Raw genomic sequence first — 13,164 nt, 5'->3', positions numbered from 1 at the left:
CCATCCACCCATCTCTCCTTTCTTATCCGTCCATCCACCCATCTCTCCTTTCTTATCCGTCCATCTCTCTCATCCATCCACCCATCTCTCCTTTCTTATCCGTCCATCCACCCATCTCTCCTTTCTCATCCGTCCACCCACCCATCTCTCCTTTCTCATCCGTCCATCTCTCTCATCCATCCACCCATCCACCCATCTCTCCTTTCTTATCCGTCCACCCACCCATCTCTCCTTTCTTATCCGTCCATCTCTTTCTCATCCATCCACCCATCTCTCCTTTCTTATCCGTCCATCTCTCTCTCATCCATCCACCCATCTCTCCTTTCTCATCCGTCCATCCACCCATCTCTCCTTTCTCATCCGTCCATCCACCCATCTCTCCTTTCTCATCCGTCCATCTCTCTCATCCATCCACCCATCCACCCATCTCTCCTTTCTCATCCGTCCATCCACCCATCTCTCCTTTCTCATCCGTCCATCTCTCTCATCCATCCACCCATCCACCCATCTCTCCTTTCTTATCCGTCCATCCACCCATCTCTCCTTTCTCATCCGTCCATCCACCCATCTCTCCTTTCTCATCCGTCCATCTCTCTCATCCATCCACCCATCTCTCCTTTCTTATCCGTCCATCCACCCATCTCTCCTTTCTTATCCGTCCATCCACCCATCTCTCCTTTCTTATCCGTCCATCCACCCATCTCTCTTATCCGTCCATCTCTCTCTCATCCATCCACCCATCTCTCCTTTCTCATCCGTCCATCCACCCATCTCTCCTTTCTTATCCGTCCATCCACCCATCTCTCCTTTCTTATCCATCCATCTCTCTCATCCATCCACCCATATCTCCTTTCTCATCCGTCCATCCACCCATCTCTCCTTTCTTATCCGTCCATCCACCGATCTCTCCTTTCTTATCCGTCCATCTCTCTCATCCATCCACCCATCTCTCCTTTCTCATCCGTCCATCCACCCATCTCTCCTTTCTTATCCGTCCATCCACCCATCTCTCCTTTCTTATCCATCCATCTCTCTCATCCATCCACCCATCTCTCCTTTCTCATCCGTCCATCCACCCATCTCTCCTTTCTTATCCGTCCATCTCTCCTTTCTCATCCGTCCACCCACCCATCTCTCCTTTCTCATCCGTCCATCTCTCTCATCCATCCACCCATCCACCCATCTCTCCTTTCTTATCCGTCCACCCACCCATCTCTCCTTTCTTATCTGTCCATCTCTCTCTCATCCATCCACCCATCTCTCCTTTCTTATCCGTCCATCTCTCTCTCATCCATCCACCCATCTCTCCTTTCTCATCCGTCCATCCACCCATCTCTCCTTTCTCATCCGTCCATCTCTCTCATCCATCCACCCATCTCTCCTTTCTTATCCGTCCATCCACCCATCTCTCCTTTCTTATCCGTCCATCCACCCATCTCTCCTTTCTCATCCGTCCATCCACCCATCTCTCCTTTCTCATCCGTCCATCTCTCTCATCCATCCACCCATCTCTCCTTTCTTATCCGTCCATCCACCCATCTCTCCTTTCTCATCCGTCCATCTCTCTCATCCATCCCTCCTTTCTTATCCGTCCATCTCTCTCTCATCCATCCACCCATCTCTCCTTTCTCATCCGTCCATCCACCCATCTCTCCTTTCTCATCCGTCCATCCACCCATCTCTCCTTTCTTATCCATCCATCTCTCTCATCCATCCACCCATCTCTCCTTTCTCATCCGTCCATCCACCCATCTCTCCTTTCTTATCCGTCCATCCACCCATCTCTCCTTTCTTATCCGTCCATCTCTCTCATCCATCCACCCACCCATCTCTCCTTTCTCATCCGTCCACCCACCCATCTCTCCTTTCTCATCCGTCCATCTCTCTCATCCATCCACCCATCTCTCCTTTCTTATCCGTCCACCCACCCATCTCTCCTTTCTTATCCGTCCATCTCTCTCTCATCCATCCACCCATCTCTCCTTTCTTATCCGTCCATCCACCCATCTCTCCTTTCTTATCCATCCATCTCTCTCATCCATCCACCCATCTCTCCTTTCTCATCCGTCCATCCACCCATCTCTCCTTTCTTATCCGTCCATCTCTCTCATCCATCCATCCACCCACCCATCTCTCCTTTCTCATCCGTCCACCCACCCATCTCTCCTTTCTCATCCGTCCATCTCTCTCATCCATCCACCCATCTCTCCTTTCTTATCCGTCCACCCACCCATCTCTCCTTTCTCATCCGTCCATCTCTCTCATCCATCCACCCATCTCTCCTTTCTTATCCGTCCATCCACCCATCTCTCCTTTCTCATCCGTCCATCCACCCATCTCTCCTTTCTCATCCGTCCATCTCTCTCATCCATCCACCCATCCACCCATCTCTCCTTTCTTATCCGTCCATCCACCCATCTCTCCTTTCTCATCCGTCCATCCACCCATCTCTCCTTTCTCATCCGTCCATCTCTCTCATCCATCCACCCATCTCTCCTTTCTTATCCGTCCATCCACCCATCTCTCCTTTCTCATCCGTCCATCTCTCTCATCCATCCACCCATCCACCCATCTCTCCTTTCTTATCCGTCCATCCACCCATCTCTCCTTTCTTATCCGTCCATCTCTCTCTCATCCATCCACCCATCTCTCCTTTCTCATCCGTCCATCCACCCATCTCTCCTTTCTCATCCGTCCATCTCTCTCATCCATCCACCCATCTCTCCTTTCTTATCCGTCCATACACCCATCTCTCCTTTCTCATCCGTCCATCTCTCTCATCCATCCACCCATCCACCCATCTCTCCTTTCTTATCCATCCATCTCTCTCATCCATCCACCCATCTCTCCTTTCTCATCCGTCCATCCACCCATCTCTCCTTTCTTATCCGTCCATCCACCCATCTCTCCTTTCTTATCCATCCATCTCTCTCATCCATCCACCCATCTCTCCTTTCTCATCCGTCCATCCACCCATCTCTCCTTTCTTATCCGTCCATCTCTCCTTTCTCATCCGTCCACCCACCCATCTCTCCTTTCTCATCCGTCCATCTCTCTCATCCATCCACCCATCCACCCATCTCTCCTTTCTTATCCGTCCACCCACCCATCTCTCCTTTCTTATCCGTCCATCTCTCTCTCATCCATCCACCCATCTCTCCTTTCTTATCCGTCCATCTCTCTCTCATCCATCCACCCATCTCTCCTTTCTCATCCGTCCATCCACCCATCTCTCCTTTCTCATCCGTCCATCTCTCTCATCCATCCACCCATCTCTCCTTTCTTATCCGTCCATCCACCCATCTCTCCTTTCTCATCCGTCCATCCACCCATCTCTCCTTTCTCATCCGTCCATCTCTCTCATCCATCCACCCATCTCTCCTTTCTTATCCGTCCATCCACCCATCTCTCCTTTCTCATCCGTCCATCTCTCTCATCCATCCACCCATCCACCCATCTCTCCTTTCTTATCCGTCCATCCACCCATCTCTCCTTTCTTATCCGTCCATCTCTCTCTCATCCATCCACCCATCTCTCCTTTCTCATCCGTCCATCCACCCATCTCTCCTTTCTCATCCGTCCATCTCTCTCATCCATCCACCCATCCACCCATCTCTCCTTTCTTATCCGTCCATCCACCCATCTCTCCTTTCTTATCCGTCCATCCACCCATCTCTCCTTTCTTATCCGTCCATCTCTCTCTCATCCATCCACCCATCTCTCCTTTCTCATCCGTCCATCCACCCATCTCTCCTTTCTTATCCGTCCATCCACCCATCTCTCCTTTCTTATCCATCCATCTCTCTCATCCATCCACCCATCTCTCCTTTCTCATCCGTCCATCCACCCATCTCTCCTTTCTTATCCGTCCATCCACCCATCTCTCCTTTCTTATCCGTCCATCTCTCTCATCCATCCACCCATCTCTCCTTTCTCATCCGTCCATCCACCCATCTCTCCTTTCTTATCCGTCCATCCACCCATCTCTCCTTTCTTATCCGTCCATCTCTCTCATCCATCCACCCATCTCTCCTTTCTCATCCGTCCATCCACCCATCTCTCCTTTCTCATCCGTCCATCTCTCCTTTCTCATCCGTCCACCCACCCATCTCTCCTTTCTCATCCGTCCATCTCTCTCATCCATCCACCCATCCACCCATCTCTCCTTTCTTATCCGTCCACCCACCCATCTCTCCTTTCTTATCCGTCCATCTCTCTCTCATCCATCCACCCATCTCTCCTTTCTTATCCGTCCATCTCTCTCTCATCCATCCACCCATCTCTCCTTTCTCATCCGTCCATCCACCCATCTCTCCTTTCTCATCCGTCCATCTCTCTCATCCATCCACCCATCCACCCATCTCTCCTTTCTTATCCGTCCATCCACCCATCTCTCCTTTCTCATCCGTCCATCTCTCTCATCCATCCACCCATCCACCCATCTCTCCTTTCTTATCCGTCCATCCACCCATCTCTCCTTTCTCATCCGTCCATCTCTCTCATCCATCCACCCATCCACCCATCTCTCCTTTCTTATCCGTCCATCCACCCATCTCTCCTTTCTCATCCGTCCATCCACCCATCTCTCCTTTCTCATCCGTCCATCCACCCATCTCTCCTTTCTCATCCGTCCATCTCTCTCATCCATCCACCCATCTCTCCTTTCTTATCCGTCCATCCACCCATCTCTCCTTTCTTATCCGTCCATCCACCCATCTCTCCTTTCTTATCCGTCCATCCACCCATCTCTCTTATCCGTCCATCTCTGTCTCATCCATCCACCCATCTCTCCTTTCTCATCCGTCCATCCACCCATCTCTCCTTTCTTATCCGTCCATCCACCCATCTCTCCTTTCTTATCCATCCATCTCTCTCATCCATCCACCCATATCTCCTTTCTCATCCGTCCATCCACCCATCTCTCCTTTCTTATCCGTCCATCCACCGATCTCTCCTTTCTTATCCGTCCATCTCTCTCATCCATCCACCCATCTCTCCTTTCTCATCCGTCCATCCACCCATCTCTCCTTTCTTATCCGTCCATCCACCCATCTCTCCTTTCTTATCCATCCATCTCTCTCATCCATCCACCCATCTCTCCTTTCTCATCCGTCCATCCACCCATCTCTCCTTTCTTATCCGTCCATCTCTCCTTTCTCATCCGTCCACCCACCCATCTCTCCTTTCTCATCCGTCCATCTCTCTCATCCATCCACCCATCCACCCATCTCTCCTTTCTTATCCGTCCACCCACCCATCTCTCCTTTCTTATCTGTCCATCTCTCTCTCATCCATCCACCCATCTCTCCTTTCTTATCCGTCCATCTCTCTCTCATCCATCCACCCATCTCTCCTTTCTCATCCGTCCATCCACCCATCTCTCCTTTCTCATCCGTCCATCTCTCTCATCCATCCACCCATCTCTCCTTTCTTATCCGTCCATCCACCCATCTCTCCTTTCTCATCCGTCCATCCACCCATCTCTCCTTTCTCATCCGTCCATCTCTCTCATCCATCCACCCATCTCTCCTTTCTTATCCGTCCATCCACCCATCTCTCCTTTCTCATCCGTCCATCTCTCTCATCCATCCCTCCTTTCTTATCCGTCCATCTCTCTCTCATCCATCCACCCATCTCTCCTTTCTCATCCGTCCATCCACCCATCTCTCCTTTCTCATCCGTCCATCCACCCATCTCTCCTTTCTTATCCATCCATCTCTCTCATCCATCCACCCATCTCTCCTTTCTCATCCGTCCATCCACCCATCTCTCCTTTCTTATCCGTCCATCCACCCATCTCTCCTTTCTTATCCGTCCATCTCTCTCATCCATCCACCCACCCATCTCTCCTTTCTCATCCGTCCACCCACCCATCTCTCCTTTCTCATCCGTCCATCTCTCTCATCCATCCACCCATCTCTCCTTTCTTATCCGTCCACCCACCCATCTCTCCTTTCTTATCCGTCCATCTCTCTCTCATCCATCCACCCATCTCTCCTTTCTTATCCGTCCATCCACCCATCTCTCCTTTCTTATCCATCCATCTCTCTCATCCATCCACCCATCTCTCCTTTCTCATCCGTCCATCCACCCATCTCTCCTTTCTTATCCGTCCATCTCTCTCATCCATCCATCCACCCACCCATCTCTCCTTTCTCATCCGTCCACCCACCCATCTCTCCTTTCTCATCCGTCCATCTCTCTCATCCATCCACCCATCTCTCCTTTCTCATCCGTCCACCCACCCATCTCTCCTTTCTCATCCGTCCATCTCTCTCATCCATCCACCCATCTCTCCTTTCTTATCCGTCCATCCACCCATCTCTCCTTTCTCATCCGTCCATCCACCCATCTCTCCTTTCTCATCCGTCCATCTCTCTCATCCATCCACCCATCCACCCATCTCTCCTTTCTTATCCGTCCATCCACCCATCTCTCCTTTCTCATCCGTCCATCCACCCATCTCTCCTTTCTCATCCGTCCATCTCTCTCATCCATCCACCCATCTCTCCTTTCTTATCCGTCCATCCACCCATCTCTCCTTTCTCATCCGTCCATCTCTCTCATCCATCCACCCATCCACCCATCTCTCCTTTCTTATCCGTCCATCCACCCATCTCTCCTTTCTTATCCGTCCATCTCTCTCTCATCCATCCACCCATCTCTCCTTTCTCATCCGTCCATCCACCCATCTCTCCTTTCTCATCCGTCCATCTCTCTCATCCATCCACCCATCTCTCCTTTCTTATCCGTCCATCCACCCATCTCTCCTTTCTCATCCGTCCATCTCTCTCATCCATCCACCCATCCACCCATCTCTCCTTTCTTATCCATCCATCTCTCTCATCCATCCACCCATCTCTCCTTTCTCATCCGTCCATCCACCCATCTCTCCTTTCTTATCCGTCCATCCACCCATCTCTCCTTTCTTATCCATCCATCTCTCTCATCCATCCACCCATCTCTCCTTTCTCATCCGTCCATCCACCCATCTCTCCTTTCTTATCCGTCCATCTCTCCTTTCTCATCCGTCCACCCACCCATCTCTCCTTTCTCATCCGTCCATCTCTCTCATCCATCCACCCATCCACCCATCTCTCCTTTCTTATCCGTCCACCCACCCATCTCTCCTTTCTTATCCGTCCATCTCTCTCTCATCCATCCACCCATCTCTCCTTTCTTATCCGTCCATCTCTCTCTCATCCATCCACCCATCTCTCCTTTCTCATCCGTCCATCCACCCATCTCTCCTTTCTCATCCGTCCATCTCTCTCATCCATCCACCCATCTCTCCTTTCTTATCCGTCCATCCACCCATCTCTCCTTTCTCATCCGTCCATCCACCCATCTCTCCTTTCTCATCCGTCCATCCACCCATCTCTCCTTTCTCATCCGTCCATCTCTCTCATCCATCCACCCATCTCTCCTTTCTTATCCGTCCATCCACCCATCTCTCCTTTCTCATCCGTCCATCTCTCTCATCCATCCACCCATCCACCCATCTCTCCTTTCTTATCCGTCCATCCACCCATCTCTCCTTTCTTATCCGTCCATCTCTCTCTCATCCATCCACCCATCTCTCCTTTCTCATCCGTCCATCCACCCATCTCTCCTTTCTCATCCGTCCATCTCTCTCATCCATCCACCCATCCACCCATCTCTCCTTTCTTATCCGTCCATCCACCCATCTCTCCTTTCTTATCCGTCCATCCACCCATCTCTCCTTTCTTATCCGTCCATCTCTCTCTCATCCATCCACCCATCTCTCCTTTCTCATCCGTCCATCCACCCATCTCTCCTTTCTTATCCGTCCATCCACCCATCTCTCCTTTCTTATCCATCCATCTCTCTCATCCATCCACCCATCTCTCCTTTCTCATCCGTCCATCCACCCATCTCTCCTTTCTTATCCGTCCATCCACCCATCTCTCCTTTCTTATCCGTCCATCTCTCTCATCCATCCACCCATCTCTCCTTTCTCATCCGTCCATCCACCCATCTCTCCTTTCTTATCCGTCCATCCACCCATCTCTCCTTTCTTATCCGTCCATCTCTCTCATCCATCCACCCATCTCTCCTTTCTCATCCGTCCATCCACCCATCTCTCCTTTCTCATCCGTCCATCTCTCCTTTCTCATCCGTCCACCCACCCATCTCTCCTTTCTCATCCGTCCATCTCTCTCATCCATCCACCCATCCACCCATCTCTCCTTTCTTATCCGTCCACCCACCCATCTCTCCTTTCTTATCCGTCCATCTCTCTCTCATCCATCCACCCATCTCTCCTTTCTCATCCGTCCATCCACCCATCTCTCCTTTCTTATCCGTCCATCCACCCATCTCTCCTTTCTTATCCATCCATCTCTCTCATCCATCCACCCATCTCTCCTTTCTCATCCGTCCATCCACCCATCTCTCCTTTCTTATCCGTCCATCCACCCATCTCTCCTTTCTTATCCGTCCATCTCTCTCATCCATCCACCCATCTCTCCTTTCTCATCCGTCCATCCACCCATCTCTCCTTTCTTATCCGTCCATCCACCCATCTCTCCTTTCTTATCCGTCCATCTCTCTCATCCATCCACCCATCTCTCCTTTCTCATCCGTCCATCCACCCATCTCTCCTTTCTCATCCGTCCATCTCTCCTTTCTCATCCGTCCACCCACCCATCTCTCCTTTCTCATCCGTCCATCTCTCTCATCCATCCACCCATCCACCCATCTCTCCTTTCTTATCCGTCCACCCACCCATCTCTCCTTTCTTATCCGTCCATCTCTCTCTCATCCATCCACCCATCTCTCCTTTCTTATCCGTCCATCTCTCTCTCATCCATCCACCCATCTCTCCTTTCTCATCCGTCCATCCACCCATCTCTCCTTTCTCATCCGTCCATCTCTCTCATCCATCCACCCATCCACCCATCTCTCCTTTCTTATCCGTCCATCCACCCATCTCTCCTTTCTCATCCGTCCATCTCTCTCATCCATCCACCCATCCACCCATCTCTCCTTTCTTATCCGTCCATCCACCCATCTCTCCTTTCTCATCCGTCCATCTCTCTCATCCATCCACCCATCCACCCATCTCTCCTTTCTTATCCGTCCATCCACCCATCTCTCCTTTCTCATCCGTCCATCCACCCATCTCTCCTTTCTCATCCGTCCATCTCTCTCATCCATCCACCCATCTCTCCTTTCTTATCCGTCCATCCACCCATCTCTCCTTTCTTATCCGTCCATCCACCCATCTCTCCTTTCTTATCCGTCCATCCACCCATCTCTCTTATCCGTCCATCTCTCTCTCATCCATCCACCCATCTCTCCTTTCTCATCCGTCCATCCACCCATCTCTCCTTTCTTATCCGTCCATCCACCCATCTCTCCTTTCTTATCCATCCATCTCTCTCATCCATCCACCCATATCTCCTTTCTCATCCGTCCATCCACCCATCTCTCCTTTCTTATCCGTCCATCCACCGATCTCTCCTTTCTTATCCGTCCATCTCTCTCATCCATCCACCCATCTCTCCTTTCTCATCCGTCCATCCACCCATCTCTCCTTTCTTATCCGTCCATCCACCCATCTCTCCTTTCTTATCCATCCATCTCTCTCATCCATCCACCCATCTCTCCTTTCTCATCCGTCCATCCACCCATCTCTCCTTTCTTATCCGTCCATCTCTCCTTTCTCATCCGTCCACCCACCCATCTCTCCTTTCTCATCCGTCCATCTCTCTCATCCATCCACCCATCCACCCATCTCTCCTTTCTTATCCGTCCACCCACCCATCTCTCCTTTCTTATCTGTCCATCTCTCTCTCATCCATCCACCCATCTCTCCTTTCTTATCCGTCCATCTCTCTCTCATCCATCCACCCATCTCTCCTTTCTCATCCGTCCATCCACCCATCTCTCCTTTCTCATCCGTCCATCTCTCTCATCCATCCACCCATCTCTCCTTTCTTATCCGTCCATCCACCCATCTCTCCTTTCTCATCCGTCCATCCACCCATCTCTCCTTTCTCATCCGTCCATCTCTCTCATCCATCCACCCATCTCTCCTTTCTTATCCGTCCATCCACCCATCTCTCCTTTCTCATCCGTCCATCTCTCTCATCCATCCCTCCTTTCTTATCCGTCCATCTCTCTCTCATCCATCCACCCATCTCTCCTTTCTCATCCGTCCATCCACCCATCTCTCCTTTCTCATCCGTCCATCCACCCATCTCTCCTTTCTTATCCATCCATCTCTCTCATCCATCCACCCATCTCTCCTTTCTCATCCGTCCATCCACCCATCTCTCCTTTCTTATCCGTCCATCCACCCATCTCTCCTTTCTTATCCGTCCATCTCTCTCATCCATCCACCCACCCATCTCTCCTTTCTCATCCGTCCACCCACCCATCTCTCCTTTCTCATCCGTCCATCTCTCTCATCCATCCACCCATCTCTCCTTTCTTATCCGTCCACCCACCCATCTCTCCTTTCTTATCCGTCCATCTCTCTCTCATCCATCCACCCATCTCTCCTTTCTTATCCGTCCATCCACCCATCTCTCCTTTCTTATCCATCCATCTCTCTCATCCATCCACCCATCTCTCCTTTCTCATCCGTCCATCCACCCATCTCTCCTTTCTTATCCGTCCATCTCTCTCATCCATCCATCCACCCACCCATCTCTCCTTTCTCATCCGTCCACCCACCCATCTCTCCTTTCTCATCCGTCCATCTCTCTCATCCATCCACCCATCTCTCCTTTCTTATCCGTCCACCCACCCATCTCTCCTTTCTCATCCGTCCATCTCTCTCATCCATCCACCCATCTCTCCTTTCTTATCCGTCCATCCACCCATCTCTCCTTTCTCATCCGTCCATCCACCCATCTCTCCTTTCTCATCCGTCCATCTCTCTCATCCATCCACCCATCCACCCATCTCTCCTTTCTTATCCGTCCATCCACCCATCTCTCCTTTCTCATCCGTCCATCCACCCATCTCTCCTTTCTCATCCGTCCATCTCTCTCATCCATCCACCCATCTCTCCTTTCTTATCCGTCCATCCACCCATCTCTCCTTTCTCATCCGTCCATCTCTCTCATCCATCCACCCATCCACCCATCTCTCCTTTCTTATCCGTCCATCCACCCATCTCTCCTTTCTTATCCGTCCATCTCTCTCTCATCCATCCACCCATCTCTCCTTTCTCATCCGTCCATCCACCCATCTCTCCTTTCTCATCCGTCCATCTCTCTCATCCATCCACCCATCTCTCCTTTCTTATCCGTCCATCCACCCATCTCTCCTTTCTCATCCGTCCATCTCTCTCATCCATCCACCCATCCACCCATCTCTCCTTTCTTATCCATCCATCTCTCTCATCCATCCACCCATCTCTCCTTTCTCATCCGTCCATCCACCCATCTCTCCTTTCTTATCCGTCCATCCACCCATCTCTCCTTTCTTATCCATCCATCTCTCTCATCCATCCACCCATCTCTCCTTTCTCATCCGTCCATCCACCCATCTCTCCTTTCTTATCCGTCCATCTCTCCTTTCTCATCCGTCCACCCACCCATCTCTCCTTTCTCATCCGTCCATCTCTCTCATCCATCCACCCATCCACCCATCTCTCCTTTCTTATCCGTCCACCCACCCATCTCTCCTTTCTTATCCGTCCATCTCTCTCTCATCCATCCACCCATCTCTCCTTTCTTATCCGTCCATCTCTCTCTCATCCATCCACCCATCTCTCCTTTCTCATCCGTCCATCCACCCATCTCTCCTTTCTCATCCGTCCATCTCTCTCATCCATCCACCCATCTCTCCTTTCTTATCCGTCCATCCACCCATCTCTCCTTTCTCATCCGTCCATCCACCCATCTCTCCTTTCTCATCCGTCCATCCACCCATCTCTCCTTTCTCATCCGTCCATCTCTCTCATCCATCCACCCATCTCTCCTTTCTTATCCGTCCATCCACCCATCTCTCCTTTCTCATCCGTCCATCTCTCTCATCCATCCACCCATCCACCCATCTCTCCTTTCTTATCCGTCCATCCACCCATCTCTCCTTTCTTATCCGTCCATCTCTCTCTCATCCATCCACCCATCTCTCCTTTCTCATCCGTCCATCCACCCATCTCTCCTTTCTCATCCGTCCATCTCTCTCATCCATCCACCCATCCACCCATCTCTCCTTTCTTATCCGTCCATCCACCCATCTCTCCTTTCTTATCCGTCCATCCACCCATCTCTCCTTTCTTATCCGTCCATCTCTCTCTCATCCATCCACCCATCTCTCCTTTCTCATCCGTCCATCCACCCATCTCTCCTTTCTTATCCGTCCATCCACCCATCTCTCCTTTCTTATCCATCCATCTCTCTCATCCATCCACCCATCTCTCCTTTCTCATCCGTCCATCCACCCATCTCTCCTTTCTTATCCGTCCATCCACCCATCTCTCCTTTCTTATCCGTCCATCCACCCATCTCTCCTTTCTTATCCGTCCATCTCTCTCATCCATCCACCCATCTCTCCTTTCTCATCCGTCCATCCACCCATCTCTCCTTTCTCATCCGTCCATCTCTCCTTTCTCATCCGTCCACCCACCCATCTCTCCTTTCTCATCCGTCCATCTCTCTCATCCATCCACCCATCCACCCATCTCTCCTTTCTTATCCATCCATCCACCCATCTCTCCTTTCTTATCCGTCCATCCACCCATCTCTCCTTTCTTATCCGTCCATCTCTCCTTTCTCATCCGTCCACCCACCCATCTCTCCTTTCTCATCCGTCCATCTCTCTCATCCATCCACCCATCCACCCATCTCTCCTTTCTTATCCGTCCACCCACCCATCTCTCCTTTCTTATCTGTCCATCTCTCTCTCATCCATCCACCCATCTCTCCTTTCTTATCCGTCCATCTCTCTCTCATCCATCCACCCATCTCTCCTTTCTCATCCGTCCATCCACCCATCTCTCCTTTCTCATCCGTCCATCTCTCTCATCCATCCACCCATCCACCCATCTCTCCTTTCTCATCCGTCCATCCACCCATCTCTCCTTTCTCATCCGTCCATCCACCCATCTCTCCTTTCTCATCCGTCCATCTCTCTCATCCATCCACCCATCTCTCCTTTCTTATCCGTCCATCCACCCATCTC

The sequence above is a fragment of the Lepidochelys kempii genome, chromosome 24 (genome assembly GCF_965140285.1).
Source record: "Lepidochelys kempii isolate rLepKem1 chromosome 24, rLepKem1.hap1, whole genome shotgun sequence".
Lineage (NCBI taxonomy): Eukaryota > Metazoa > Chordata > Testudines > Cheloniidae > Lepidochelys > Lepidochelys kempii.
This window is presented reverse-complemented; position numbering follows the sequence as displayed.